The sequence below is a fragment of the Heterocephalus glaber genome, unplaced genomic scaffold (assembly GCF_053883595.1).
Source record: "Heterocephalus glaber isolate CG9 unplaced genomic scaffold, H.glaber_assembly_v1.0 deba00001472, whole genome shotgun sequence".
NCBI lineage: Eukaryota > Metazoa > Chordata > Mammalia > Rodentia > Bathyergidae > Heterocephalus > Heterocephalus glaber.
The window spans coordinates 94,378,609-94,406,290 of NW_028258315.1; the positions used below are offsets into that span (position 1 = coordinate 94,378,609).

Genomic DNA, 27,682 nt, shown 5'->3' on the forward strand with positions numbered 1-27,682 from the left:
GTGACTGCCAAGAATGTCTCCAAACATTACCAAGTGTCCTTGAAAGGCAAAGTCACTAATGCTTGAGCATCACTGACCCACTGCCCTTTGGAGTCACTCCTCGTCTTCAGAGCACCAGTTCCAGTGTGGCCATCTGTGCTGACAGCTGGGCTGGCGCTTCTGTTCTATCTCTTAGGCTCCAGGTACTTTGGGACATGCTGCTTGGCCCGCCTCGTTCTCAGCTACCTGGTGGGATGGGAACACTCATCTCACAGAGATAACTCACGTACAGTGTCTTACCACAACGCGTCCTCCTGTCTTCAGTCCAGTCCAAGGTGAAGGGATCTTATCTTAAACGAGAAGAACTCCACAAGAAACCAGGACTACAGTTAGAATTTTTTAACATTCTGGGCCTGTCACAAATATAGAAAATCTACTGCCAGCTTTGTTGTAGGCCAGAGTTCTTCCCTCAGAGGAAAGATTGTATCAGAGATAGAATCAAATAGGATGGTCATTATTTGACAGTGAGTCCCTTAAAAGCAGAGAGGATGCTGGCTTCACTCACCCTTAAATGAGGTGTCCAGGATAGTGGCTGGCTCAAAACAAGATCCCAAGAAAAACACATATTTTTAATAAATTTTACCTCTAAAGGGCCTGGTTGGATATCAGAGACTCAAGGTGGTAGATAACAGAAGACGGCTGTCATTTTTTGAACACAAAAATAATGCAAACATCCAGCACATCGGCAGACCTTCCTGACAAGGAAGGAGGAAGTCATCGGCCGTCCTCTGGCAGCACCAAAGGATCATAGGACTTCCGAATGGAGGTCGGCAGGGCCCTAATTAACAGGAGGGCAGCTGCTTGCCAAGCCTGCCCCATAGCCATGGCACTGGTGGGACGCGGTGCACCGCACCAACCAGAAACACGCACCATGACCCGACCAGAGTCTGTCCAGCTGCACTTTCCTTTGTTTCCCTGACAGAAATGAGATAATAATGTAACCTCAGCTGACAGGTTTATTAAGACACAAAAGACATTACAAAGGCCCTTTTGACATTATAATCTCTAGCACAGTCAGGGGTAGAAGCCGACTTGCCATCATTATTGAAAGTAATTGGTCAAAAGAAAAAGAAAGTGAGGGGGAAGGAGAGCCATCCTATAAAGCTGTCAAGTTAATGACTTGGCCCACAGGTGTTCCGTGCTCCGGATTCACAGCCTACCACTGCCTGCCAGGACTTTGCTTCTATTTAACCCCCTTACAGGACCATATCCCTCTGGTCTGGGACAGTATGATCCACCTAAAGCACTGAGAATACATTTAAAGCAGAATTCTCTCTTAGACCTGCTTTCTCCTTGCTGAATTATATTGAATTATATTTACACGCTGGTCCAGCTCTCAGTACAGTACTTCCCCAGCCAAACTCCAATTTTCCACCACAGATAACCCAGATAAAAACAACCAGCTCACGTGAAATGCTGCAAAGGGTCACAGCACATAAGCAAGTGTTACTCGTACTCAATTTAAATTCTTAGAAAGTTTAGAGCAGAGATCTAAAACCCAGATATTTTGGCAAGGCAGGCGAATAACCTAAATGAGTCAAGTAAGCCAGACGGGAATGAAAAGGGAATAAGGAAGAACAGCAGGCTGTGAGCTCAGTGTCGCCAGGGAAAACCCCTCATGCTCTGGAAGGAAGCTGCTGATGCTGGGTACCTGCTCCCTGGCCCATGACTTGCTAAGTAGATGCTTAGTATTTGCTGAACAAATGAATTTCTATCCGAGTTTTTTTTTTTTTTTGTACCTGGGATTGAACTCAGGCCCTTGCTTTTGCGCAACAGGCGGCGAAACCACTGAGCTAAATCCCTTGCCCTCTGTCCAAGTATTGGCCAATATGTCTAGGTCCTGGGTTCCACCAAGACAAGAGGATGCTTTTTCGGGCTTAGATCTCTGGTGCTTTGGATCCAACTGTCATTTAGAAAGAGGTGAACTTAGGAATCAGAAAATGGAAACAAAGGGTAAATGGGAGCCACTGATGCATGTAAGAAACACCATTCATGCCCCTTCCAGGAGGGGAAAATCCAGTCTATTGTCACAAGAGGTTTTATTTCCAAGCTGCTATGGGTGAGCATTATTTAGAATAACCTGAGAGGCCATAGTGCTTTACAAAGGCTTAAGTAACCTGTCTGGTCTACAAATGAAGACTAAGATGTCCAGATGAGGTTAGATGATACTTTTCCTTGCTCAAACAAAGGAAAGCGAGAAGCATTCATTCTGCTCTTTTCTCTTTAAAGAAATTCACTTATTCCCACTTAGTCCTCACAAAAAGTAAATTTGAGTTTGTGTGTATGTATAGTTATAAACTATAAAATGCACACTGAGAGAAACAAACAGTACAGAGGAGTATAGAATGAAAAATGCAAGTCTCAGGGCTCAGTATTCTCAGTGAACAATTTCGTGTGTGTGTGTGTGTGTGTGTGTGTGTGTGTGTGTGTGTATGAAACACAATGAGATCACAATACAGTGGACCCTTGACTGAGGAACTCAATTATTTCCCAAGGGTAGTAACTCAAGTTGGCCGACTGAAGGCTCGGGCTCCTCCACACAGCCTTCAAAGTCCCTCTCCTGTACACAGGCAGATCTCAGTGTCTGGAGAGAGACACCAGCCCAGGATTTCCCAGTGAACCCCACACAGGAAAGGATGCTGTCATGTTCCTTCCAGAACTAAGGGTTCAATCTGTACCTGAGACCATCTGGAAGCACAAGAGGCTGGCATTTGTGTTGTAACTGAAGACTTTGGTCATAAGTTAAAACTAACATTCTGGCTGTAATCCAAGTTGTTCATATGTCAGGCTGGTTGTAACTTGAGGGTCCACTGTACAATACAGCAACTTCCTCTTTTTCACTTGCCATTTTTATTATAACCACGAAAGTATATCTGTTTTGTTCTTTTTATTTACTAGTTAGTAAAAACATGCTTTATAAGCACAAAAGTTCAGATTATGTCAACAATTACCATGAAAAGCTCCTATCATCCTGGGTTCTTTCTTATCTAAGATCGTCATATTTAAATAAATTATCAGAATCAACAAAATCAGCTGACATTAGACTAGTTTCTCTTACAAGGATTCAGTTTCATTTAATTTGGACTGGTTAAAAAAATATAGCTCAAAATGCCCGAGCATGAGGTCATCAGGATGGAAGCTTCACACAGGGGCCTGATGGGTGGAAGAATATTGTTGAGGAAGGGGAGGATTTACAAGCTCACAGAGTTTCAGAAACAAGGGTCAATTATTCCTATGTATAAACTGAATGTTTTGTATAAATCTTGTAAGAACTGGAGAATATGCTCATCTTTAATTGCTATTTCAAGCTCTTAGGATGGAGTGTTTGTCATTAGTATAAACACACACCCAATATATATTAAGTGCTCACAACATGTCAAGTAGTGTATTAAGTACTGCCCATGGACTATCTTACTTAATTCTCATATTAACCCTGAGAATAAGATACGATTATTGTCCCCAGTGTAGAGATGAGAAAATCCAGGCTCAGGTGTTTAGGAAAACTGCAAAGGTGAATCCAAGCAGTCTACTCTAAACCCTATACTTGGTGGTCTTCACACTGTATCTTTTAAAATCCCACAGATATAGGGATATATAAAAATTGCTGCCTTCAAGCAGGTTTCTTGCCAACTGAAATAAACACCAAGGATTCAGGGATGAGAAGCAGAGAAAATGAAGAGGAAGAGGGAGGGACCTTCAGAAACTATTCCTTTCTGCCTCCCAGGGGAAGGGAGGTCAACCTTGTTGTTGCGACCAAGAGTTCAGCCACTCAGCTCATGTCTGTGCGACCACTCGCTGCTCCTCAGACGTACCAGATGCCCCAGGCTTTGCGTGAGTGGGGGCCTCTGGATCTTCACGCAGGTATTCACAAGGAGTCTTTACTTCTATCCAGTTTCTGCTCAAAGGCCACTTTCCTGTACCTTCTAGAGCTCTACCCCATCTTTCTCTTATCCCTTAACCTGCTTTGTATTAATCTGAGCAATCAAGACGATAAAGTGCCATCGATAGGTGAGTGATTTGTGAATGTCACCTTCACTATAGGTGTCGTAGATCTTCTTCATCCCCAGAACAATCAGTAGGGTGCCCAACACATGTTCACTGAACAACAAAATAAAGTGTATACTACTTAAATCACAACCCTTTTGGTGTTCTGGAAGGCACTTTCTAATCAAATACATACGTGCATGTTGTACCTTTGACTATCACCAATAGATGAGAATCAGTAAGTAGCACAAAAGAAATCCAACAAGTATGAACCATTTAAATTACAAGCACAGGACTCACTAGATAAGTGGACATTGTAATAATGGCGAAGCTGTGATTGAGTGGATAACGATGCTCAGATATTTGTGCATGAACTGTATAACCATTATAAACTTCAGGGAAAATCCATTTTTCTCCTGTTGGATATTCTGACATGAAAATTGAGAACTGCTTAGAATCTTGCTTTAGCTAGTGACATTTATGGAAACTGAAATTTGTTATCAACCTTTGCTAAGTGGGTCATGTCCCTGAGTAAAGTAGGAATTGTTTCTCCTTATGACGGTCATGGTTCAGAGACTATAAAATTCCATGTCATCATGCAGGTAGGGGCCTGGTAATAAACACTCAGGAAAATGCCTTGTTTGGAAGAATCAATGAGACTGACAGGGTTCATTCCTCCAGTGACATATCTTCTTCCGCTTTCTCTCTGACTATTAGGCTGATATAACTGATCTAATTCATGGAGCAGACTTTACCCTTCATTTTCAAGTACACTCTCTATTAACAGTGTCTATGAGCACTCTGATTATGCAAAATTCTCCAGATTGGGTCCCTGCCAATTCTAACCATCAAGCTAATGATCTGTGCTTGCCAGCTCCAAGGTAAAGGGACTGCTCCTGGGCATAGAGCCCTAGGACTCAAAAGAGAATTCCCTCTGCAAATAATCTTGAAGAAGCAAGTGTCCACGCCCTCCCTGTCAGTGGGTATACTGGCTCCAATGAGAGCATCAAGGGGGACCGAAATAAAACCTACTAATTTGTACCGGTAGCGATTATTGACTTCACTCTCAAAAGAAGATGAAATAGAAACAAAGATTCTAGTTTGTGAAAGGTGGTATCAGGCACATTATGCCCCTTTTCATCAATGGCAGCTTTTTCATGTAGGGAGTCAGGATACATCCTGTGACTTGTCAACGGCCCCACACAGTGAAGCTAAAGGATCGAAGGTTATTTCTGTAACGATTGATACTCTTCTGCCACAGCAGCCCAGCATCTGCAGATTCTTTCTTTGCTCCTCTGCTTTGGTGAATCCTGTGTAAAGCTTTTGGGGGAAAGAGCTGCAAATCCCAACGGTCATCAAACCTTAAACACGAATTTGACACAAGGATGTGGATGTTACTGGCTGCCCAGCTTCAAGCCCCTTCAGGACGAAATGCAATTGGAGGAGTCTCTGAACATGAGGTAGAATTATGGGAATGACCTATACTGTCAGTGGTTTCTTCTCTGACAAATACAAACGACACGTTGGTCAGCAACGTCCTCCGCTAGGGCAAAGATTGCTCAAAGCTGCATGCACAGGAGTTACAGATATGCACATATAAGTCAGTTCACAATTGTTTCCTGCCCACACCTTCCTGCTTAACAAACCTAAACAGAAATACACAGGCAGGAAATTCATGAAACCAAATGAGTATGTGAAGAATCTCAGTAGCTTCTGGGGTACTGTAATACCTTTGAAAATACTGTGGTTATTCTGGGACCCGCAAATAAGGTAGACGAAAGTTTGCATCACTAGTAAGGCAAGAGAAACAGCAAAACACGTTTGCTGACTTATAAATGTCACATACGGTGTTCTTTGTTTTATTGGTTGGGGAGGCAACATATAACAAAAAGTTAAAAACTATTTTTGTGATAAAAAGCTGTTTAAATTGACTATGACTCTAAAGGAGATGATCGTCACAAGTCCACAGAGACTCTAAAACATATTAAATCCCTCTGAAACTTTGCTATCCATGTTGTCCTAACAAAGTTGGGAAAGGTAACTTTTTTGCATTTCTAGGAAGTAATGTCCCAGCTCAATAAAAGATAAGTGACAGTGGAACTATTTTACACCTTCAGGAGAAGAAAGTCCCCGGGGGAAGAGAAATCAGGCTGTCAGTTCCATCTACAGAAATCTCTAGCTCCTAGAACAACTTGAATCCACTTGGCCAACCAAATTTCTACTTAAAAATGCAACAAAGAAAACAAAAAATGCCCAGCATGGAGGAAGTCGAATAAAAATAAGACCAGGGATATCCTAGAGGACAGATTAGTAAAGATTAGTAAAGTTGCTTCAAATGACAATAAAAATATTAATTGTTGCACATTCCAAAGTTTACTGTGCCACATTGAATGGACATCTGCTCTTTTTGATTATCCGGAAGCCACTCTTCTTATCTGATTTTCTTCAGGAGAATCATTTTCACCCACCTTCAGTTCCTGTGATTGGAAAAGGGGCCTCTCAGATGTGGGCATGTGACTAAAGTGAACATTCTATTCCCTGACTTCATCTCTCCGGTAAGAGTTAATCTAAGGACTTCGTTGAAATGGTTCACGAGAGTCTCTTCCGTGACATTGAATTAATAAGGTAGGTAGAGGTAATCAGGGTGACTGAGCAGCAGGTGGACTGGCAACAATTCTCATCATCACACAAGGAAAACTTTCCTGAGGCTAAGGTATCACCAAAGAAAGCAGCAATGAAAGATGGCCCAAGATTCCTAAGAAGCCGAGTCTCTAAACCATTATCCATAATACCTGATCCAATAACTTCTCTGCTTTACTGAAGTTACTTTGATATGCATGCTTATCATTTGCAAGATAATCTACTCCATACACAAGGCATAACTATAGGGTGATCTTTGTAGGTGCAAACTCTCTTACCAAAGGCATCGTGTCTTGCTCACCTGTGATACCCTTAGAATAAGTGTTGATATGAGAAGAGTTCAAATGATTGTTCATGAATAAATGTTTCAAAAATAGGTATTTGTTGACTCAAAAATTATCTCCCAAATTCACAGCTTTTAAAATTGAAAGATAATCAAAACAGATTTGTCCTTTTCATCAAAATGGCAACAAGATCAACAATGAACAAAAATTAACATTCTCCCATCTATCTGACCATAAATTACTACTTCCACATACTATTTACTTTTTGACAGCTGTTTACGAATAGATAATCTGCAAAACACACATTCTATGGGTACATCTCTTTAATCACCCCTTTGTGTCCCCAGACAGGAGTATTAGTATAAAACACTGAGCAAGTCTCCTAAGGGCAAGGTATGCAATTCCAAGTCCCTGGTTTCCAGAAGAGGTTAATTAGACAAGCAAAAACAAAAAGCTGACTTCTTGGGGAGAACTAAAAACCTGCTTACAAATAAAGTGCTCAACTTCCTATACCCAAGTGACACCGAGGGATATGGTAAAATTCAACATTCTTCAAAGATCCTTCATTTTGTATTATCACCAGAAAGTTAAAACATCTGTCCTTTTAATTTAACTTTACTATTGTATTTCTCTCTCCTAATTTTAAATGCAAAACAGCATTTGTAAGGGATGCTATTTAAGAAAGAATAAAAGCAGGGTGTGGTGGCATACTCCTGTGCTCCCAGCACTCTGGGAGGCTGAGTTAGGAGGTTTGCAAATTGGAGGCCAGCCTGGATAACTTAGTGATTTAGTGAGAGCTTGTCTCAAAAAAAAATTAAATTAAAGCTACGGATGTAGCTTAATACAAAGGCCCTGGGTTCAATCCCCAGTACTCTTCCCACAAGAAAAACAAAATAAAACAAACAAAAACACCTTTCTTTTACCTGATATAAAGCAAACAGTTTCTGCAGGGAAAGATCTTTTATTATTGGCTCCTAGGTGACATTTTGCCTCAGATAAAAGGGCTCCACTCGTCCACATTTATTACTTGCCTTCCATGTGTCAGGTAGTAAGTGAACGATGGAAGGACGTCGTGAACAAAACTCCATACAGCCCCACCTGAAGAGAATGTCTGAGCTTACAGAGCAGTGGTGGGGAACCACCCGTCGTTCGCTTTTGGCTTGTTATTTGTTTCTCTTTTAAGACAAAAGATGCTAATGTGTGAGTTGTTCTTCCTAAACTAAAACCGCAGCACTCAGGTTTAATTGCAGTGTTGGCGCTCTGAGAAAAGTAAGCAGGTTTGGGTTGCAGTTTGGGCGCTCCTCTCCAAAAGGTTCACCATCAGTGGTCTAGGGCTTCGAGAAAACTAGCCGAACATGTTGATTAATGCAACAGAAGCTGCATGTTGCTTCCAGGCCACAAGGCAGGGGACTGAAACTACCCTTGAGAAGTCCCGAGAGGTCTGTGGGAAGAACAGATATGTGAGTTGAGGAACAAGTCTTAAATAATAAGTAAGAGAAGAAGGAGGAGGAGGGGAGGTGCTGAAAAATGTCACAAACCAAAGAGCAGCAGGAACAAAGATCCTGAGGCAGCAAAAGGCATAGTGCATGCAAGAAACTAAAAGAAGGCTGAGATGGTTGGATCTTGAGACAAGGCAGGTATGGGAGAGGAATGCTACTCTAAGTAGGGCTTTCCAGGCTGTTTGGGGCTGAAGGTCTTCACCCTACTAGTAAGAAGAAGGATGTAAATTAACTGCAGAATCCAAACTGCTTATATTCAGTACATTGTCTTGGTACCTAACTAGGATCTCAGTACAACTGATAGATACCCACCACGTACTTGCTTGGTTCACCTAAATATTACTGAACCCTACTGGTAACTAAAGAAACATTTCCCTTACCTCCAGTTTTGCATGTATATAATTGCGACTTCTTTGCTTATCTGATGATTGTGGCATTTGTAATTTAAACCAGCAATTATGATCCAAGATGGTTAGCAGCTAACATTATAAGCTATAAGCAAGACTCACTATAAGCAAGACTCTCACGCATTTCCTCACTGGAATCCACTTCAGTCTTAAAAAGCTCGTATAGTTTTTATCTTCACGATACTGAACTGAGGTTCAGAAATAAAATATCACTTGGCCAAAATTGCACAGCTAAAGAGTAGTCATGCCAGAACAGTGTTATAAGTTGATTTAATTTCAAGAATTATGCTTTTTTAAAATTGAAGTAAAATTTCACATAATGTAAAATTAATCATGTAAAAGGAACAACATAGTAGTTTTGGAAATTTATAATGTTCTGTAACCATCACTTCTATTTAACTGCAAAATATTTTCATCATGCTAAAATAAAAGTTCATGACCATGAAGCAGTTATTTCCATTTCCCGTTTCTTCCACCTTTAGAAAGAACCAATATGTTTTCTGTCCTATAGATTTACTTATTTATTTTGCCTCAGTGGAATCATATAATATACGATCTTTTGTGTTGACCTTCTTTCACTACAAGATTTTTGAGCATTATTTGATGCAGAATCTAGTAGCACTTCATTACGTTTTCAGGTTGAATGATATTCCATTGTACATGTACTCTAAATTGTTTATCCATTTCTTCATTGTATTAAGTACCTGTTTTGAGTATTTGAATACCTTTTTCAAATTCTTTTGAGTATCCACCTCAAAGTGGTCATATGGTAATTCTACTTATGTTTCTGAGGAAACGTCAAACTGTTTTCCACAGTGACTGTACCATTTTACATTTTCACCGGCCAAGTAGGAAGGGTTTCAATTTCTCTATGTCTGCACCAACATGTGTCAACTGCCCAGTGTTTTGATTATGACCATCCTAGTGGGAATGAAGCAGTATCTCCTATTTTTGATTTGCATTTTCCCAGTGACTAATGATGTCATGTGTTTGTTGGCCATTTGTGTTTTGTTTGTTTTTTTTTTCCTCTGGAGAAATGTCTGTCCCAGTTCTTTGCCCATTGGATGGTCAGTCTTCTTTTGTTGAGTTGCACATATTTTAGGTAGGAGACCCTTATCAGGGAAGTTATTTGCTAATACTTGCTTTTCATCCGATAGCCTGTCCTTTCACTGTCTTAAAAAAAAAAAAGAAAAAACTTTTCACTCTCTTAATGGTCCCTTTTGAAGCACAAACGTTTTTAGTTTTAATGAAGTCCAATTCATTTACATTTTTCTTGTATTGCCTGTTCTCTTAGAGTCATCCAAGTTTCCATTTCTAAATTCAAGGACATTTACTCCTATGCTTTCCTCTAAGCATTTTATGGTTTTAGCTCTTATGTTTATGTTGCTTTGCATAGCATAAAGTACTAAAGTACATAAAGCTTTTAAATACTAACCTGTGTAGGAGGCTGCTACCAAACCTGGACCAAAGGCTATCTTCTGAAAATGAAAATGGGCCAGATAAAATCAGCCCTCTCTGGAAGAGACATACATCCACAGAGAAGCATGGGGAACACTCTAGATTCTTTCAGGAAAGCAAGAGGAACTAAATGTTCACATATTGGAAGTCAGGGCCATGTATGGGCTACATTCATTTGTTCTAGCAGCCCACACAAATTTCTTAAGTTACTTGCTAACCAAAATGAGAAAATTTCACATAAACACCCAGGCATCCTGCCTCCTTTGGACACATGGAAAATCTGGCCACAGTTAGTGGAGCTCAAGAGAAACATGACTATTCTGACCCCTGAAGGGGGAAAGTCTCTCCAGCAGCTGTGCATCTCAGCAGGCCTGCGGGATTCACTGGCATTCCCCAACAGGGCCTCCTCAGCATGTGGACTGCAGCCTCTGCTGAAGGAGGAATTGACGGATTACAGCCTGGTCGATCTTGATCTTACAGATCCCTATCTGAAGACAGATACAAAGGGAAATCAAAAGCTAAGAACTGATGGCTCTAAGGGTTTGAGATAGGAGATAGGTTGTGACTTGGGCTGGCTGGGAAGAGAGGCATGGTGGGATCCCAGGATCTATGCAGCGCTGTCTCTCTGAACCCTATATGCAGAATTTCTTCGGGGTTCCCACAAGACATGGATGACAAATAAGGACACAGACAACAGGAGGAACCTGCTCTAGTGTCTCTTTCATGGTAGCCTGCCCTGTGTCTTCCAGACCAAGGTGTACTTTTATCCTTCCTTTTCTCTTTTCCTCTCTTTTTGGCCCAAGTTTGCTTTGCAGAGCCAGTTTCTCTCTCACCCCTACTTTTCAAATAAACTTTTGGCACTGTTTTTGGCTTGTCTCATTCAATTCCTTGTTCAAGGTGAGAAAGACCTGGAATACATTTAATTTGTGAGCCATTTCTAAAAGGACCTACCCAGTAACAGGTTGGTCTATGAGTCAGGTACTTCCCTATGGACAAGGTGGAGGTGCTGAGGTTTAATGTCGCTCACCTTGAGGTTTACGGCTCTGCTTCGCCCATCTGCCGCTTATTAAAGAGTTTTCTCTGCTGTTCTCTTTTGTGTGAACAATTGCTTCTCCTTCCTATCTCAACTCAGACATCACTTCTTTCAGGATGTCTTCCTAGATTCTGCACATCTAGCTGAAGCGACTTCTCCATGCCCCACCGTAACATGGGTCCAATACTATCTACATAATTTGCAAGGCTCTTTGCAAAATAAAAATGCAGAATATTTTGTTTAAAAATTAAGAGTTTCAAGGTGCCAGGGCTGTAGCGCAGTGGTGGAGATTTTGTCTAGCATGTGCAAGGCCCTGGGTTAATCCCAGCACTGCCATAAATAAATAAGTAAATAAATAAATAAATGGATGAGTTTCAAGACAGTGACAAGGGGCAGCACATGAAGCACATGGAAGACCCATGAGCCTGGCCTCCTGAATAGCTGCACAGGTGGGAGATCTGCGGAGCAGGTACCATGCCTTTCTCCTCTATCATGGTGCGCTCAGGTCCCCTGTACTTTGGCTTCCCTGTACCAAGGCTCTGCTCGCCTCTGAATCACCCAGCAGTTAACACAGTGCCCAGCACAGTAAATGTCAGGAAATATGGTTTCACTGTCTGAATGAGAGGGTGGGGGCGGAAAATGATTAAACCACCATAAAATCCTGAGCTATTGTTCTAACATCCATTGCTAGCTACTCCACAAATGCTCCTTCAAATTTTATCTTCTGTAACAATGACACTATGTCAACCTATCTGCGGAGCCCCACAGTGTTAATGCTGCATGTTAATAAAACCCGTCTTCCTCCCACAGAGCTAGCTATTTATTAAATTGAAGCTGTAGTAGTTTGATAATCAGGATAGAGTGCCCTGAATATCTATTTCTAAAATGGTGCTAATCTAAGTACACTATTGCAACATTAAATACCAAACAAATGCTACCAGGCACCTAGAGAGGAGAGGAGAAATTATGAGTTAGGGCCAGGCCCGTGCTGTCGGCCTGCTAATGACCATGCAGAGTCTGTGCTATGGGCACCTGGAATCCAATCCGACAGCGTAACTACATGGCTGGCTTTCTCCAGTGATGATACCTCAGCAGAAGGAAGGGGTGAGGGCAAGGGAAAAAGGAAAAACCAAAGAAAAACAAAAGACTAAATTATTTTTTCTTATTATACTGGCAACAAAATTACAAACAGACAAGAATTGAGTCCGTCTTTGAAATACACTTTCCAGAGGACGCTAATAATGAGAAATACACAATTTTCACAGGGGTAACAGGGTGCACACCACACCTCTACACCCTTTAAGAATTAGGGCCTCATCAACAAATCTTCCACCAAGTTAGCAGTCAAAGCATGTTAGAACCCAAAGCCATTAACAATGGCACACTTAGTGCTGGCAGAAACCAGTGGGTTTCGGGAATGTTATCTACTCAGCCCAGAGAAAGCCCAGCGTGGCCCTTAGGAACACATTCCCATAGAACTTTCTGTGATAATAAAATTTTTTAAAATCTTTCTTGTCCAATACGGTAGGCACAAGGCACATTGACCCATTAAGCCTCTGAAATGGGCGTAATGTAACTGGAAAATGAAATTTTAATTTTATTTGATTGAAGTTAATTTAAATTTAAGTAGCCACCTGTGACTAGTGGATGCTGTATTAGACAGAGCAGCTCTAGAGAAACACTGACCCAGACAAAGCCCAAGAGAGGAAATCTGCAGAGTAGTCACATATTAATAAGTAAAGGATGTGTATATATTCTGCAGCACAAATTATCTGTGTTTCATAGAAGCCATCAAAACAGCCTTAAACAAAGGTAAACATGTTATACGTCTAACTTTGGGGCTGTGTGGTACATAGACACACATCTATCAACAGCCATAATGGAAAGTGATGAACTCTTGCATGGCAGAGGTGGAGACAGAGCTGGGGAAGAAAGGCCAATGAAGTAAACACAGTGCTCTCGGCGAGGCCAGCGTGTCCAAAGTCCTGGACAGTCAGGCTGCCCTAACAGGCTCATAAAGAGGAGTGCTGGCCAACACTGCCAGAGATTCCACATAAGCAGGAAGCTGGCTTAAAGGAAAGAGCAGCATCAGTCTTGAGCCACTGGAAATCCTGCTGTGGATGCAGATACCAGGCCGTAAAATGCCTTATGTGGGAGTGGAAGTGGCTCTTGGCTCCTTAATGTTTCTGACTCCTCTAACTGGGGGAAAGAAGCTGAGAAGGGGAAAGCAAAGACAAAAATGCAGGGAATGTGAAGAAGAAAAAAATAGAAGAGAGAAATAAAAACCAAATTGTGGGAGAAAATGAAACGCTCATAAGGAGACAGGATGCTCCTAGGGAGAAAATGATGAGGAATCAGAGAGAGCAAGGACCTCTGTGCACTTACACACAAAATCACAAATTACACACATGCCTCCTAGGAACTACAAATGCTACACATAAAAATAAGTATCTGCTGCCAAGTAACAAGAGGAGGACGGAGCGAGGGCGTCGAGGTAATGATATAATAAGGCAAGAGCAAAGAAAATAAAAGTGGGAGAGAAAGAAAGACAACTCAACCTAGGGTTTGAAATTATTTAATTCAGAAAAAAATGAAATGCCAGCAAAGCGCTAGTGCCACTGACTGATAAAAATCAAGGCATTAACACGGGTGTCAGTATCTCAGAGGAATTGTTATGATCAATTTCTCCTGCACACAGTGGTTTCAAATTAAAAACAGAAACAACTGATGTAAACCCTACATCTCAAAATGCAGCAACTTAACATAGCATTAGGTCCAATATGCTTATTAGGGCCAGGAAACAGACAGATTCCATTTCATAGCACACCCCACGAAAGGTGTTTATTGGAAGTGCCAGCTTTAGCTTTAGCCCTGTTGCTTTGCAGTTTTAGATGAGTGGTTTTGGAATCATTTCCTAAGATATCACCATTACTGTACAATCAGCAAAGTCAGCTGGGATGTAATTATGCCAAACCAAGAACATACTCATCTCTCGGGTTCAGGAAAAAAAAAAGTTCTCTCTTCATCAAGACTTTTTTTTTCTTTAAAGGACTCCTATGAAAAGATTGTCATTTACTTTGTTGCAATCACATTTCTGTGTAAGTTAGGCTGGGTCAGAGCAGTGAATCTGAGGGGAGATGTGTACCTACAATACCCAAGCATTTTGAGCTGCTGGCACATAACTCAGCATCAGTATCACCAAAGAAAAAGCAAGAGTGAATAGTGCAGTTCAGTCCTACACATGGAAACAGAGATTTAGCATTGCTTTCACACCAATCTGTAGCTAGAATGACGTTTAATAAGAATTATTCCAATTAGCTATCATATAAAATTCTGAAAGAAAAAGGTTTTGCTAAGGAAGTACAGTACATTTATGTAAAAAGTGAGGAACTGGCTAAACAGCACCAAAGGGGTTACTCCACCTCCTAACTCCCACTTTGTCTGTCAGTGTACACCACTGTGACCACATCTAATCTCCCATTTAAGAATGGTTAACTTCCCAGATGGGTTAGCAAGGGCAAAGCACCATTGGGGTAAGGATGCACAGATAGATCAAGTCAGACTGACTTCACTCGGTAAGTCTACTTTTTCAACTCAAAATCTCCACAGGTTTCTGGTCCCACAAGATGAACCTTGAAGAAAGGCTTTCCTAGATCAAATGAGAAGGAAGCTCTGAATACTAATTCTTTCAGGAGCATACTAAAGGCTCTGAGAAGTTCTGCAGTAATAAAAGCTGATTTTGTCTCTAGCATTCTCTGAAAGTGTTTCTTTGTGTTCTACGTAAAACACTTCTTGCCACGTTCTATTTAGAGTCCCTGGAGACACACATTAGGAGATACTGAGGCAATCCTTAGCTAATTGTAAGACTCAACCTATTTTTGACAAGAAAATAAAAGAGGTTAAGGTTCATCAGGATTCTTTTTTCATGGGCAGAAAAGGAAGCGAGAAAAGAAAGCAGTAGCATTTATTGCTACCTGTGGTTGTAGCAGCATGCTATTAGGAACTTCTCAATCTCAGTAAATCATTTTATCAGTTTTCTGGTATGCAGCATTATTCTCTTTCATGTAGAAGGGGAAACCAAAGTTCAGGGTTGTCACATTAAGGGTCACATGGTCCAGAGATGGCAGAGCAAGAATTTAGAAGAACTATGCTCTGCATCCCATAGGTGTGGTCTTTTCACATTCCCCACAACGTTGTAAAGCTAAGGCAATTTGAAATATGTGTCCTCTGTGACATCATAATGCTGTTAATAGTTTCTTTCTGTCCCCAGCTGTCTGCTTCATATAATGAAACTAAACCATTAAAATGGAAATTCAACTTATTCTGCAACCTGGCCTTTGTGAGACTAAGCCAAAATAAATCAATGGGAGAATTTCGGAGGACATGCTAATGTGTAAACATACAGGGTCTTTCTGCCAAGACAGAAAGGGCTGTAGAGATTACACCTCACGGCTCCAGAACCTCAGATATCAGGCTGCAACACAGGTTTCTGCAGGTTACGCAACAGGAAATTGGTTCCTTCAGGTTTAAAAAATCTAAAGCCAGAAGATAGACAAGACTCTGGCCCCAACCTTGGACCAGGAAGTAGAACACCAAGGGAGGCCGGCCCACTTCTCACGCCTTCCTGACATGCTGCTTACTCCACACTGGTTTCCTTTGCTTTCCAGGCCACAGAAAAGAAACCGGCTGCCATTAACACTCCTGCATTTCTCTCTCCACACCTAAGGCTAAGTAGACTCAAGGTGGAGCCTGAGCCACAGTCCTACACTGAGGAATGAGGCCCTACTTTGGTTCACTCTTCCATGGACTAGTCACACAGACACAACACACAATTGGCACCATATGAAGTAAGAACGGAAGCCGGCAGAGAAGGTGGTAGGTGATGCTATTTACACAGCTGGCACCATTTACACAAAAACTTGACTGAAGAGACATAAGCCCTTGAGTGGAAAATTTGCCAGATAACAATGATATGATTTGTAACTAGGAAAATCAAGGAGGGAAAAAAGTCGAGGCTTGAATGAAAAGTAGGAAAATCTGCTGTGCTGTCGCCACCAAAATAACACAACTTGCGCTAATGTGACAGTTATAAAAAGGAGAAAGGGAAAAACTTTTCACACCTGCAACAGAATCAGTAAAACATGTCAGGGTGGTTTGAGTTTGGCAGAATTAAGGGCCACCTGCTGTTCTATATTTCACCCTCATCCCAAGCCCAGTCCTTGAAAGAAATGAACAGAGAGCTACAGGAATTTTCACTGGGACAGAACGAGCAGAGACTGGATCTGCCAAAGACTATTTTTCTAGTCCGCCCCAAACATCCTAAAGTACTGTTTCTAACAGCTTCATCTTTTCATGATTTTAGCTTCCTCTTCATCTTAGACATTCTAAATGATATAACTTTTATTTTTTAATTCTCTTAGAAAAATGGCATATGTTGCAAAACTGTAGAAACGTATTCATTTAAGATTTAATGCTGATACCCTTTCACAAAAATGAATGAGCATTCATTTTTCAGAACCTAAATAAAATACCATATCTAAAATTTTAAATTGGAATCTTCACTTGGAAGAACCAAATGTGATTTTCACACTCTTTAAGTAAATCACTAGATTGCAAGATTAGACATTATCTACATAGTATCTTGATATTACTTAACATATGTACCATTCATAAAATTTAAAATGCCTATTGGAAATAAACTAAGAATCTACTTTTATCTTGTAATCTGGGTTTTTAATTTTTTCTTTTAAAATGAACTTGAGGAAGAAAAACTACAGTGTCTTTAAACTACTGTGAGTAAAAATGCCACCTGGATGCTATTTACTATGCAAGTATGAGAGCATCAAAAAATAAAACACTATGAATATGGCTATTAATCTTTGTGATGGTTCTATAGATCACACATTATTATACTCACCTGCAGATGGTAGCACCTAGGTTAAGGAAGAATAAGAAATTTCTCAAGGACACACAGCTAGTGGAGTAGGACTCAAAGCCCAGTCTGATGTCAGAACCATCCTGTTACTGACACTTATGGTACAGAGAGAGTTTCAGTTGTTAGCAAAGATAGGTTTAAAAAGTACAAAGCCTCTTGGTAATAATGAAAATCAAGTCTCCATACAGAGTTGTGATTTGGCCTCATATAAACAAATTGAAATGTCTCAGTATATTTCTTTAGCATTTACTGACTTTAATTTTTAACCTCCATACCTCTACATAGCTTACCAAATAGTATCACATTCTGACACTGTCATATATCTCATCTTTTGTTTTTTTAAGAGTAGGAAAAATTTATTGAGAGAAAGATAGGTTTTAAGAGGGACAGAAGGGGGACCGGAAAGTGGGCTGCCTGCTCACCCGACTTCTCAAAGGTGCCTTATGGGACAAAGCCATGAGGTGAGGTGGGTTCAAGGTGGGACAAAACTATAGTCAAATAGTGAGATTACAAATACAATCACTTGGATAGTGTTGATCCCATGAGAAATCACAAGGCGGACAAAACTATGAACAACCAATAAGATAATGACAAGAATAGTTGCTTAGGTAATATTGATTCAATGAGGATCCAGTGGGGAAACAAGTCACGTAGAATGAGCAAGGATTTTTTCAGTGGTAAAGGGTGGGTCAGGGATCTTTCTTGGAAGAGCTGGGTCCCCCACCCAGGTGATTGATACCTATTTAGAAAATCAATCACTGCTATTTATTCTACATGGGTGTGGTAGTTTCTCCTTTTACAGTTCTGGCCTTCAGTGAATGTGTCATGACTGTCCTCCATGTTGGCTCCTCATGGGCTGCCCCTGTCTAACTGCCTACAAGATATAATACTGCTTGTCTCTCATTAGGAATCAATGTTTGATTTAAGAGCAACACTACATCTTTCTAATGTAGTCCATAGGTCTGAGTAAATCCTCAAGACCCCAATGTACATATCAGGGTCATCTGAAAACTTTCTTAGGTCTCATTTGATCTGTCTTAGGTCACTGAGAGAAAAAGACACACAAACACAGGTAGTCCCATATTTTCCACGTACTTCCTGCAGGAGATGTCTTTGAGGGACCTGAACAACTTAGCTAAGGATGGATACAGCCTCATGCAGGCTTTAATTATGGCTGGCCTAGAAACTCCACCCTCAGCACCTGGTGGTCAAGGCTTAAAGTTGTAAACCAGGATCGCCTATGAAACAGAAAGTTACAATCTATGAAGCAAAAAGATCAAAGTTAGAGCCTAAGAAAGAAAGCTCTTACCTCCGACCAGTCATCTCAGTGGAACCTCCAAAATGATACAGGGGGAAGAGATGTACCTCCCACACCTGCTAGCAATCTGAAATGTGAGTTCGTGTTCTCTAAAATCAAAGAATAAAGTCTAGAAACAATGGAGTTAAGAGTAGGAAGAATTTATTGAGAGAAAGGCAGCTTCTGTCTAAGAGAGACAGAAGGGGGACCAGGGAGTGGGTTGCCCCACCACATCTTTTAATTGGTATTTATTAATTGGTTTTATCTCTCATTCCAAAAGGAACCAAAGGTATACTCCACCCTTAATACTCCTGTGTTATTCCTTCATTGCTGTCACGCCCCCTGATGTGCTGACATCTTACCAGCTCTGCACCACCATATAGCAGCTTTCTTTTATTTGTTGGGGTCAACATTGTGACTGACAAGTTAGATACTGTCCCTTAATCAAACCAGACAAGCCCAGAAGCCCCACAGACCTTATCTGACAGCAGAGAGATCCTGGGCTCTCCCAGGGATCACAGTTGAGGTGCAGATGTCCCATGGCAGCTCACTCTTTACAAAGACGGACCATGTGAGTCAGTAATCAAAACCCATTCAGTGATGCTAATATCCCCTCTCTCCCAAACACTCCTTCAGAACTAACCCCAACTTTCTCGGATATCTACTTGGACCAAAAACTGATATAGAAAAAAAACTTTCCTTATGGAAATTTAGACCCAGATGTTTGTCAAATTTCTTTCTTCCTTTTCTTTTTTTCTTTCTTTCTTTCTGTATAAATTCTAGAATAATTTAAGATATACAGAGAAATTATAAAGATAGTACAGACTTCCCACACACCCCATGTCCAGTTTCCATAATTATTAATATCTTCAATTTATGGTAGACTTCTCACAATTATTTAACTTCCATTGACATATCATTACTAAATAAAACCTTTACTTATATTCCCTGTTGGTTTGTTTTTCGGGTGTTTTGCTTTGTTCTGTTTTTTGCAGTGCTGGAGATTAAACTAAGGCCTCAAGCACTCTAAGCCTGGGTTCTACTGCTGAGCTACATCCCCAGCCCCTTCTTAGTTTTAACCTAATATCCCTTCCCTGCTACTGAGGCCCACACCAGGTACCACACTGACCATGACTTACCTAATTCATTCACCTTAGGGCTCTCCTTGGCTCTAACATTTTATCAGGTTTTTCTCTTTTTTTGTTTTTGGCACTGGAAATCAAACTTAGGACCTTGCGCTTGCAAGACAGGCACGGTGCCACTGAGCTACATCCCCAGCCTGGCCCCAGGCTTTTCTTATTTCTTAGGACCTTGATAGTTTGGAGTACAGTATATTGTACAAGTCTCTGGGTTGAGGTTTGTCTGATATCTTTGTTATGATAAGACCAAGACTGCATTTATGGTTTTCAGGAGGAACATCAGAAAGATAAAGTGCCACTCTCCTGCTTTCATGTCAAGGGTACGTATTATCAGCAGGACTTATCGCTGCTGATGTTAATCTGGGTTGCCTGATTGAGGTGGGGTTTGCACATTCTAAAGCTACTCTTTTCTCTCTCTTCCCAAACTATACCCTTCAGACAAAGAAGCCACGTGCAACTCACGTATCAGGGAGAATGTATGATTTTTGTTATAATTTAACTACATAAACTATCTGGAATTCTCCTGCATAGATTTATGTATTCTTCTCCACTTATTTCATCAAGAATTTATACACCTATTTACTCAGATATAGTTATTTCATACTTTAGATTATAATCCCATACTATTTCATTGTTTTTATTGTACAAAGTAATCCATCTTTACTGTCAGTAACACTTTGAGTTGGCTTCTGTGTCCTTCTGACATACCCTGATTATTATGGATTTATTTTTCTTTGATTCTCTGTCTCTCTCTCTGTCTCTGCCTGTCTCTCTCCTCTCTCTCTCTCTCTCTTTCTTAAATCTACAGAACTGAGGATTGAATCCAGGGCCCTTGCACAGGGCCTAAGATATATCCCCAGTCCTTTTTAAATCTTTATTTTCAGAAAGGTCTTGCTAAATTGCCAGGCTGAGCATCAACTTGCAACCCTCCTGCCTCGGCCTCCAGAATGCTGAGACCGTATGCATGCAACACTACTGTTTTTCCTCTTCACACTAAAAGGTGCTCCCAGTTTATCTTGTATTTTTTCTTCCCTAGTCCAAGAATTCACCTTTTTGCAAAAAGCTTTGGTTTCTTTATTTGAAAAAGGACATTAAAAACCATGATTTGCATGTTAGATATACTCACTGTTCCCAAGTGTCATTGCTTCTGGGCTCTCTAAGCTGCCAGAGCAAGGAAATGTGTGGATGTATTATATATACATGGGTTTGAGTATAACTAACATAATGTATATTATATATGCATAATAAATATCTCCATATGTAATAATCAGCATCTATATTAAACTAAACAGATTTTTATGTCTGCAGTTGTAAGTTACTGTTACATGAGTTTCTTTGGCCTTCTTTTTGGTGATCTGTAAACTCCTACCCCACAGTGGAAAACTGACCCTCACCACACACTGTACATAATCATCCAACTGCAGGACACATATTTAGTGGTTACAGAATTGATAATCTATGAATCTAAGGAAAACAAACTCATCTACTAGATTATAGTGCTTACATATTGTTTATCTTCTTTAATCTTACAGTCTCTTGTCATTTCCAAAGTTATTTAACAATACATTTCCTCCCATCCCTTTAGTGAGCTTGTCTCACACACTTGAAATAGAGAACCCTCCCATCTATGGTTTTATTATCTGTGATTCCAGTTGGCCATGGTCAGCTGGGGTCAGAAAATACTACTGTAGTGCAGTGAGGAATTAAGATACTTTGAGAGAGACACATTCGCATAATTTTTATTATAATACTTTGCTACATCTGTTCTACTTTATTGTCATTGTTGAGCTCTTACTACGCCTAATTCACAGATTAAGCTTCATCATAGGTCCATATATGAAAGAAAAACTACAGTGTATATAATGTTCAATGCTATGTAAAGCCTCACACAGCCATTGGGAATCCTGGAACATACCTCACAGACCAAGGTGGGTGGTCATGCAGTTAAAGTAACATTCTGTGTCCCATCCAGGAACATTAACAGACTTCCTAAATGATGGCCTGACATTCCCACACAGTAAGATCCACTCTCCAAGCTGTAAAGTACTATGAGTTTTGACAAATACACAGTATTTGTCATGTATCCACCATTGTAGTTTCATACAAAATAGTATCACTATGCCAAAAATATCCCCTCAGCTTCCCCTGGTCAACCCCACCCAAGACCTCTGGAAACCTCTGATCTGTTTAGCATCTCCATAGTTGTATCTTTGTCAGAAGTCTTATAGCTGGTGTGCTATAGGACGCTGTTTTTTTCAGACTGGCTTCTTAGCCATACAAATTTAACATTCATCCTTTATATTGTATGTAGCTCATTCCTTTTTATTGCTTAATAGAGATTCATCATCTAATCTGTCTACTTGGTCACCTACTGAAGGACAACTTCACTGGTCCAAGTCTGCGGTTATTATGAATAAGCATTCCTGTGTAGAATGTGTGTTCATAAGATTTTACATCAACTGGGTAAATACCTAGGAAGGCGACTGCTGGAGTATGTGGTAAAACTGCATTTAACTTTGTAAGAAACTGCAAAATTGTCTTCCAAAGTAACTGTACAAGGTGTTTTATATTCTCATGAACAATATCTGAGACTTCTTGCTCTACTTCCTCCTTAGCAATGGTATTGCCAATTATTTTGAAATGGCTCTTCCAACAGGCATGCGTCGGTGCCTCGTCACTGTTTTAATTTGCAAATCCCAAATGACATATGTTGAACATCTTTTCATACAGGTATATCTCATGTGTATATCTTCTTTTATGAAGTACCTCTCAGCTCTTTTGATCATTTTTAAATTCATTTATTTTCTTTCTGTAGAGTTAAAAGAATTCTTTCAGTTTTATGGTGCAAGTTGTTACAGATTTGTGTTTCTTTTTTTCTCCAAGTCTGTTACTTGTCTTATTATTCTCTTAATAGTGTCTTTTTCCAAACATAAATTTTTAATTTTAATGAAGTTCAACCTAGCAATTTCTCTTTCATGGATTTTGTTTTTGATGTTATATCTATAAAATCATTAGCAATCCAAGATCACGTAGATTTTTATTCTGTTTTCTTCTAGATTTTACAGTTTTGTATTTTATACTTAGGGTCTATTATACATTTGAATTAATTTTTGTGACCTATGCAAGGTCTCAGTTGGTTCATATTTTTGTACTGGATATTCAATTTTCCTACCACTATTTACTGAAAAGACTATTTCTTTAACTGCTTTTGTGTCCTTATCAAACACTGAATGTTGAAGACTGGACCACTGTTTTGGTTTTTTTTGGTTTTTTTCAGAAAAATGCTCAGCACTGTTGAAAACCAAGAAAATAGGAGGTTTAACTTTAAGCTAAATGCAAGTTGATGATGGCAGGTCAGTGTCATCACCACTTTGTGTGCAGGTCAGACCAAGAGAATTAACGTGATCAAAATGGAACTAGGCTCCTGGCCAAGTACTCTGAATTTTTCAAATGGCTTCTAATCAAGCATCACTCCTCTGCTGGTAGAGGTGGGCTGCATTAGTGCATACAGAGAGAGAGAGAGAGAGAGAGAGAGAGAGAGGTGTTAGACTGATAATACTAAGGATGGGGAAATGAAATCAGAGCAGAGAGCTATAAAATGCACAGAAAGTGACGTGCCTGTGAACCTCACAGATGGATTATATCATATTCCAACAAACACGACCATCTCCTCATTCCCTCCCCACAGTCCATGCTCGCTCAAATTCGGAGGCATGAGATATTTAAACCCTAAAGGGAATATATTTCATTCTAACTTCTTCTAATTTCTACGTCTTATTAAAGGTGTGTGGTCATTTTGTATTTCAGCAATGTCGTGTTGAGGCATATTTTATAAGAACTGAAAAATGTATTGACTCAAGCCAGCTGAAAACATATAAACCAAGATGAGGTCAAAGCAGCCTTTTCAGCTTCCAGGGGACCTGTGTGGGATCCAATGATATAGCCTATGATTCATTTGCACTTATTCTTCCTGCATGTTTACCCACTTGCCCAGAGAACACAAAACAAAAGCCCACTGGAGTCAGCCTGTAAAAGTGTGAAATCCCTGATGTCAAGTTGGAATCAATGCATCATAAACCTGTCGTTAAACTGGCTTCATGAAATCAGAGAAAAGAAACCAGATGAAATTGCCACAGATAATACACTGTTAAAGTGGCTGAGACTGAAGTTCCAAAGTTGTCCTCTGAGGACCAAAGCCTATAAGCATTTTTTAAATGAGGCCATGGAAGACAGACCTTTGGATTATTCCATTGCTTGTAGCTTCAGACACATTTGTGGTTTCTCTGTGAAACACTGCAATGTAAAATAATGAATGTAGAATATTTGATGCCCTCTCTGTGGTAAGCAGTCTTCAGTCTAGAGAGTGTGTGATCGCTTACAAAAATGGCATTCTGAATCACTGGCCCTGTCTATTACACTCACCCTGCTCATGCACAGAGCCAGAACGAAACAACAAGCAGCAAAATAGATGGCAATAAACAAAGTTATTGTCCTGCTTCAATAAAAATCACAGTCTATTAAGAATAATACACTCTGGTCCAGGTTCTGACAGTCAAAAGTGCTGATTTAAGAAGAGAATTGTTTTCCTAATTTAATTCATTCATTTGCATCTCCTCTAAGCATGATATAATTCAGGCTTCCTGATCTTAGCTGGCAATCACTCTTTTGTGGTTCAAATTATGCTTTTTAAGCTCATAATTCCACTTACTTATTTAGGAAGTTTTATATATTTAATGCCTCCATGGCAGATACTTATTAGATAACAATGGTAGAAAAAGAGGTTGCTCAAAGTGACCTGTAGATGAGTCTGCACATTTTTAAAACAACACATCGATGTTTCATGGAGGAGTGTAGAATCAAACCAAGCACGTTTTCTCTAACTAATGACACAACCTAGTCCATTTATACCTACTGTCCACACTGTTTCCTGATTTCAACAAAGCACGACCCTTCAAATGTCAGACTACAATAGGGTCTGGGAGCTGAGGGGTCTTGATAATTTTTTTTATTACCACTTTAAAGACAGTTGGGGGGGCAGTTCCTTTAAACTTCCATATTTCTACTTTATTTTCTGGCTTTCTCTTCTACCTCACTTTTTACTTGGTAAAATCAACATTTTTTATTGTAGTTGCTGGCATGCCTCTGTGGCATGTTATGGTATTTTTCTTTGCATTCTTAACTGAAAAATTCTATCTTGTCAAAAGACATACAACAAAGAGTTTAAGTTAAATTGTTAAGTGTGCGTGTTTTCTTCTGAACAGCTCCTTTAAGTTCACACCTTGCCTCAAACATGAAAGCTGAATGTAGCAGTGAAAGATTGCCACAGACTCTGATTTTTCAAAGTTGCATATGAGTAAAGGGGCCTTCATGTATTCTTCACATTTTGACAGAAACTACTTTTAGAAGGAAATCAATTCAGCAACTTCCAAAAATCTTTAGGTTATTTCACAATCTATACTTTACTACACGGAATTCTGGTGAAGACAAACAGGCATGATTTTCATCTCAAGTTAAATCTTAAACAGGGACATAAACTTCTCAGACAAAGAAATAGTAATAAACCACTTTGTGTTCTTAAGAAGGGAGAATTTCAAAACGATACATTTCTGGACTACTTCTCACACAGCAATTTTTTTACCTCCAGGGCACCTGGTAGATGTTAAAAATAGATTACACTTCTATTCACCCAGAAGAAGGACACTAATGTGAGTGCTGTAGCTTTCTGCATTCTGGAGAAAATCAGAAATGATCTGCAGCCTGGTGAATAAAGTTGATTCACTTACAGAATACTAGCGTTTCTCTCCTCACCTCGCTTTTGAAAGCCAGCCTGAAACAGCCCTGCCTACAAAATTGCAGAGGAATTACTCTCAATTACAGGCTTCTGTCTGTTAAAAAGTAAGAGCTGGTGATCACTTCTGACCTTTCTCCTCCGGCAAGTCAAAGAAATGAAAGGAAGAAAAAAGAAATCTGACAGGTGTTCAGTTTAGAAGGTGGGGGTGGGGAAAGGAAGAAAAATGAAAAGCAAAGCTTGTATTACCTAACTACATCTCAGGAGAGCTCTGTATTATTCGTCTTATTTTTCAAATTCCTTTTCAGTGAATAAATTGCATATGGCATTGTAATTTTGACTAAAGTCACTTGCTTAATGTTTTAATTTTAGTATCATTTACTGAAATCTTCCCATGATCAATCATTCAAGCTTTTAGTTTCATACTTTGGGCCAATTATGCTGAATTCTCCCACGATGCTGTTCTCTCCTTCCTTTCTTCTTGTAAGCAGATCACAAACAACTGCAGAAGAATGTCCTTTATGCACCTCTGTATTTCCTAAGTTCATTGCAAGACAAGGCTTGTGAACACCAGCCTGGACATTTTACCTATTTACGTAATCATTACTAAATTGACTGAAGTTTGGTTGGAATTAGATTTAACTGAATGTGAATGTTTCAAAAATGGCATGAATAGATTTTTAGCTCTCTGACATTTATCCGCAATTTTCCATTTCAAAAGAATAACTACTTTGCTAAGGACTAAAAAAGTTGTTCTGCTAAAAGTTAATCTCTGAAACAGTCTATACTTGGAAGGAGGCCGGTTAAATGCTTGCTAATTCAGCACCTGTTCGGCAACACTGGTAATTAGAGGTGGAAGCCATGTATCCCCTGAGCTGCTGGCTACCTCTCCAAACTTTAGAGAGAACGAGGACCAAAGGATCCGCACTTCCCTTAAGAATCCATCTCACAGGCATTTAGGCCAGTTAATGAGGGTTCATGCAGCTTTGAAGCATGTTTCCTTTAAGTCAGCTACTCTTGGGGGTGGGAGTGGGGGGTATTTGAGAGCTGGCAATTCTAAAACATCCTGCAGAAGCCAACCAGTTAAAATACCACCGTCCTAAACAGATCTGCCAACAACACATGGAGATTTAGATTCTGATGGACTGATGATGTCACAGAACCAAAATAACGTCCCATATTCTCTCCTTGCTCTGCTATTTTGGTTTATTTTAGGACAGTGAGAACTGCTTTTCTGAGATGGGTGAGATAGTTTGCTGAGAAGTGACACACTGAAATGGCTAATGGCCAGAGAGTAGGACAAAGCTAAAAAGAAAGAGAAACTAAAGGAAAAAGGTGGGAAAAGCAGGCAAAAGACAGCTATGTAGTAAAAACTCTAAGGGACATTGAGAAGCACTTGGAACAAATCACTGAGGCTACAATTTGGGTCCAGGAGGGAGGGTCTTCCTGATGCTTCTCTCTAGTTTAAGTAAGGTGGCACCCTACTAGAAAACAATAGCTCCTTCCTATGAGCAATCAGCTGGGGATAAACTAACAAGACCCAGCAAAGAGCTTTCTCCCAAGCCAGCAAGCCAGAGGAGCAATAGCCAGGGACAGAATTTGTGCCTAGATAAAATGATGACATGAGTCATTGCCTGAAAAGTTCCAGGAAAAGAGATAGATCTGCAACAAAAATTTTTAAATTTTTATTTCGATATTTAAACATATCTAGATGTTTATTGTCACGCATGGACTTAGGGACAGGTGAGCACGTACCATGTCACCTGAAACCTCTGTAACAAGGGAGGGGAAGGGCAATGCCATTCAGAGAGGGTTCTAAGGCCATGTGTTTCAGCTGAGTGAACAAGATTTCCAAGTTCGACTGGCCATAGGGAAGAAGTGGCCTGGGCCACATATTTAACATCTTCATTCCACATGCTGCTTACTTGCCGATGTACTCAGAATCATACACTCCTCGGTATATTATCTGTATGTCACCTCACCCTCTGAATTGTAACTTTCTCCCTTCTTAAATAATTCTGCCATCACCTGTGAAAGTAGAACCATGAAAGCTACAAGCTCCATGACTCATGCCTGGTTTTGACTTCCTCTACCTACAATCGATAAGAAGCTTTTCAAATAATTACCTATATTTTGTGTGAACTCTGTAATTTTAAACAATACAAGTTCTTCCTGAAGT

At 40.0% G+C, this 27,682-nt stretch overlaps 1 protein-coding gene and 1 pseudogene across 1 annotated transcript in view; both read right to left on the reverse strand.

Annotated features, from left to right (window-relative positions):
* Positions 1-27,682, reverse strand: part of Fhit (fragile histidine triad diadenosine triphosphatase) — a 1,393,700-nt gene that overhangs the window by 418,487 nt on the left and 947,531 nt on the right. The window lies entirely within an intron of this gene.
* Positions 8,991-9,073, reverse strand: LOC147826492 (small nucleolar RNA SNORD36; annotated as a pseudogene).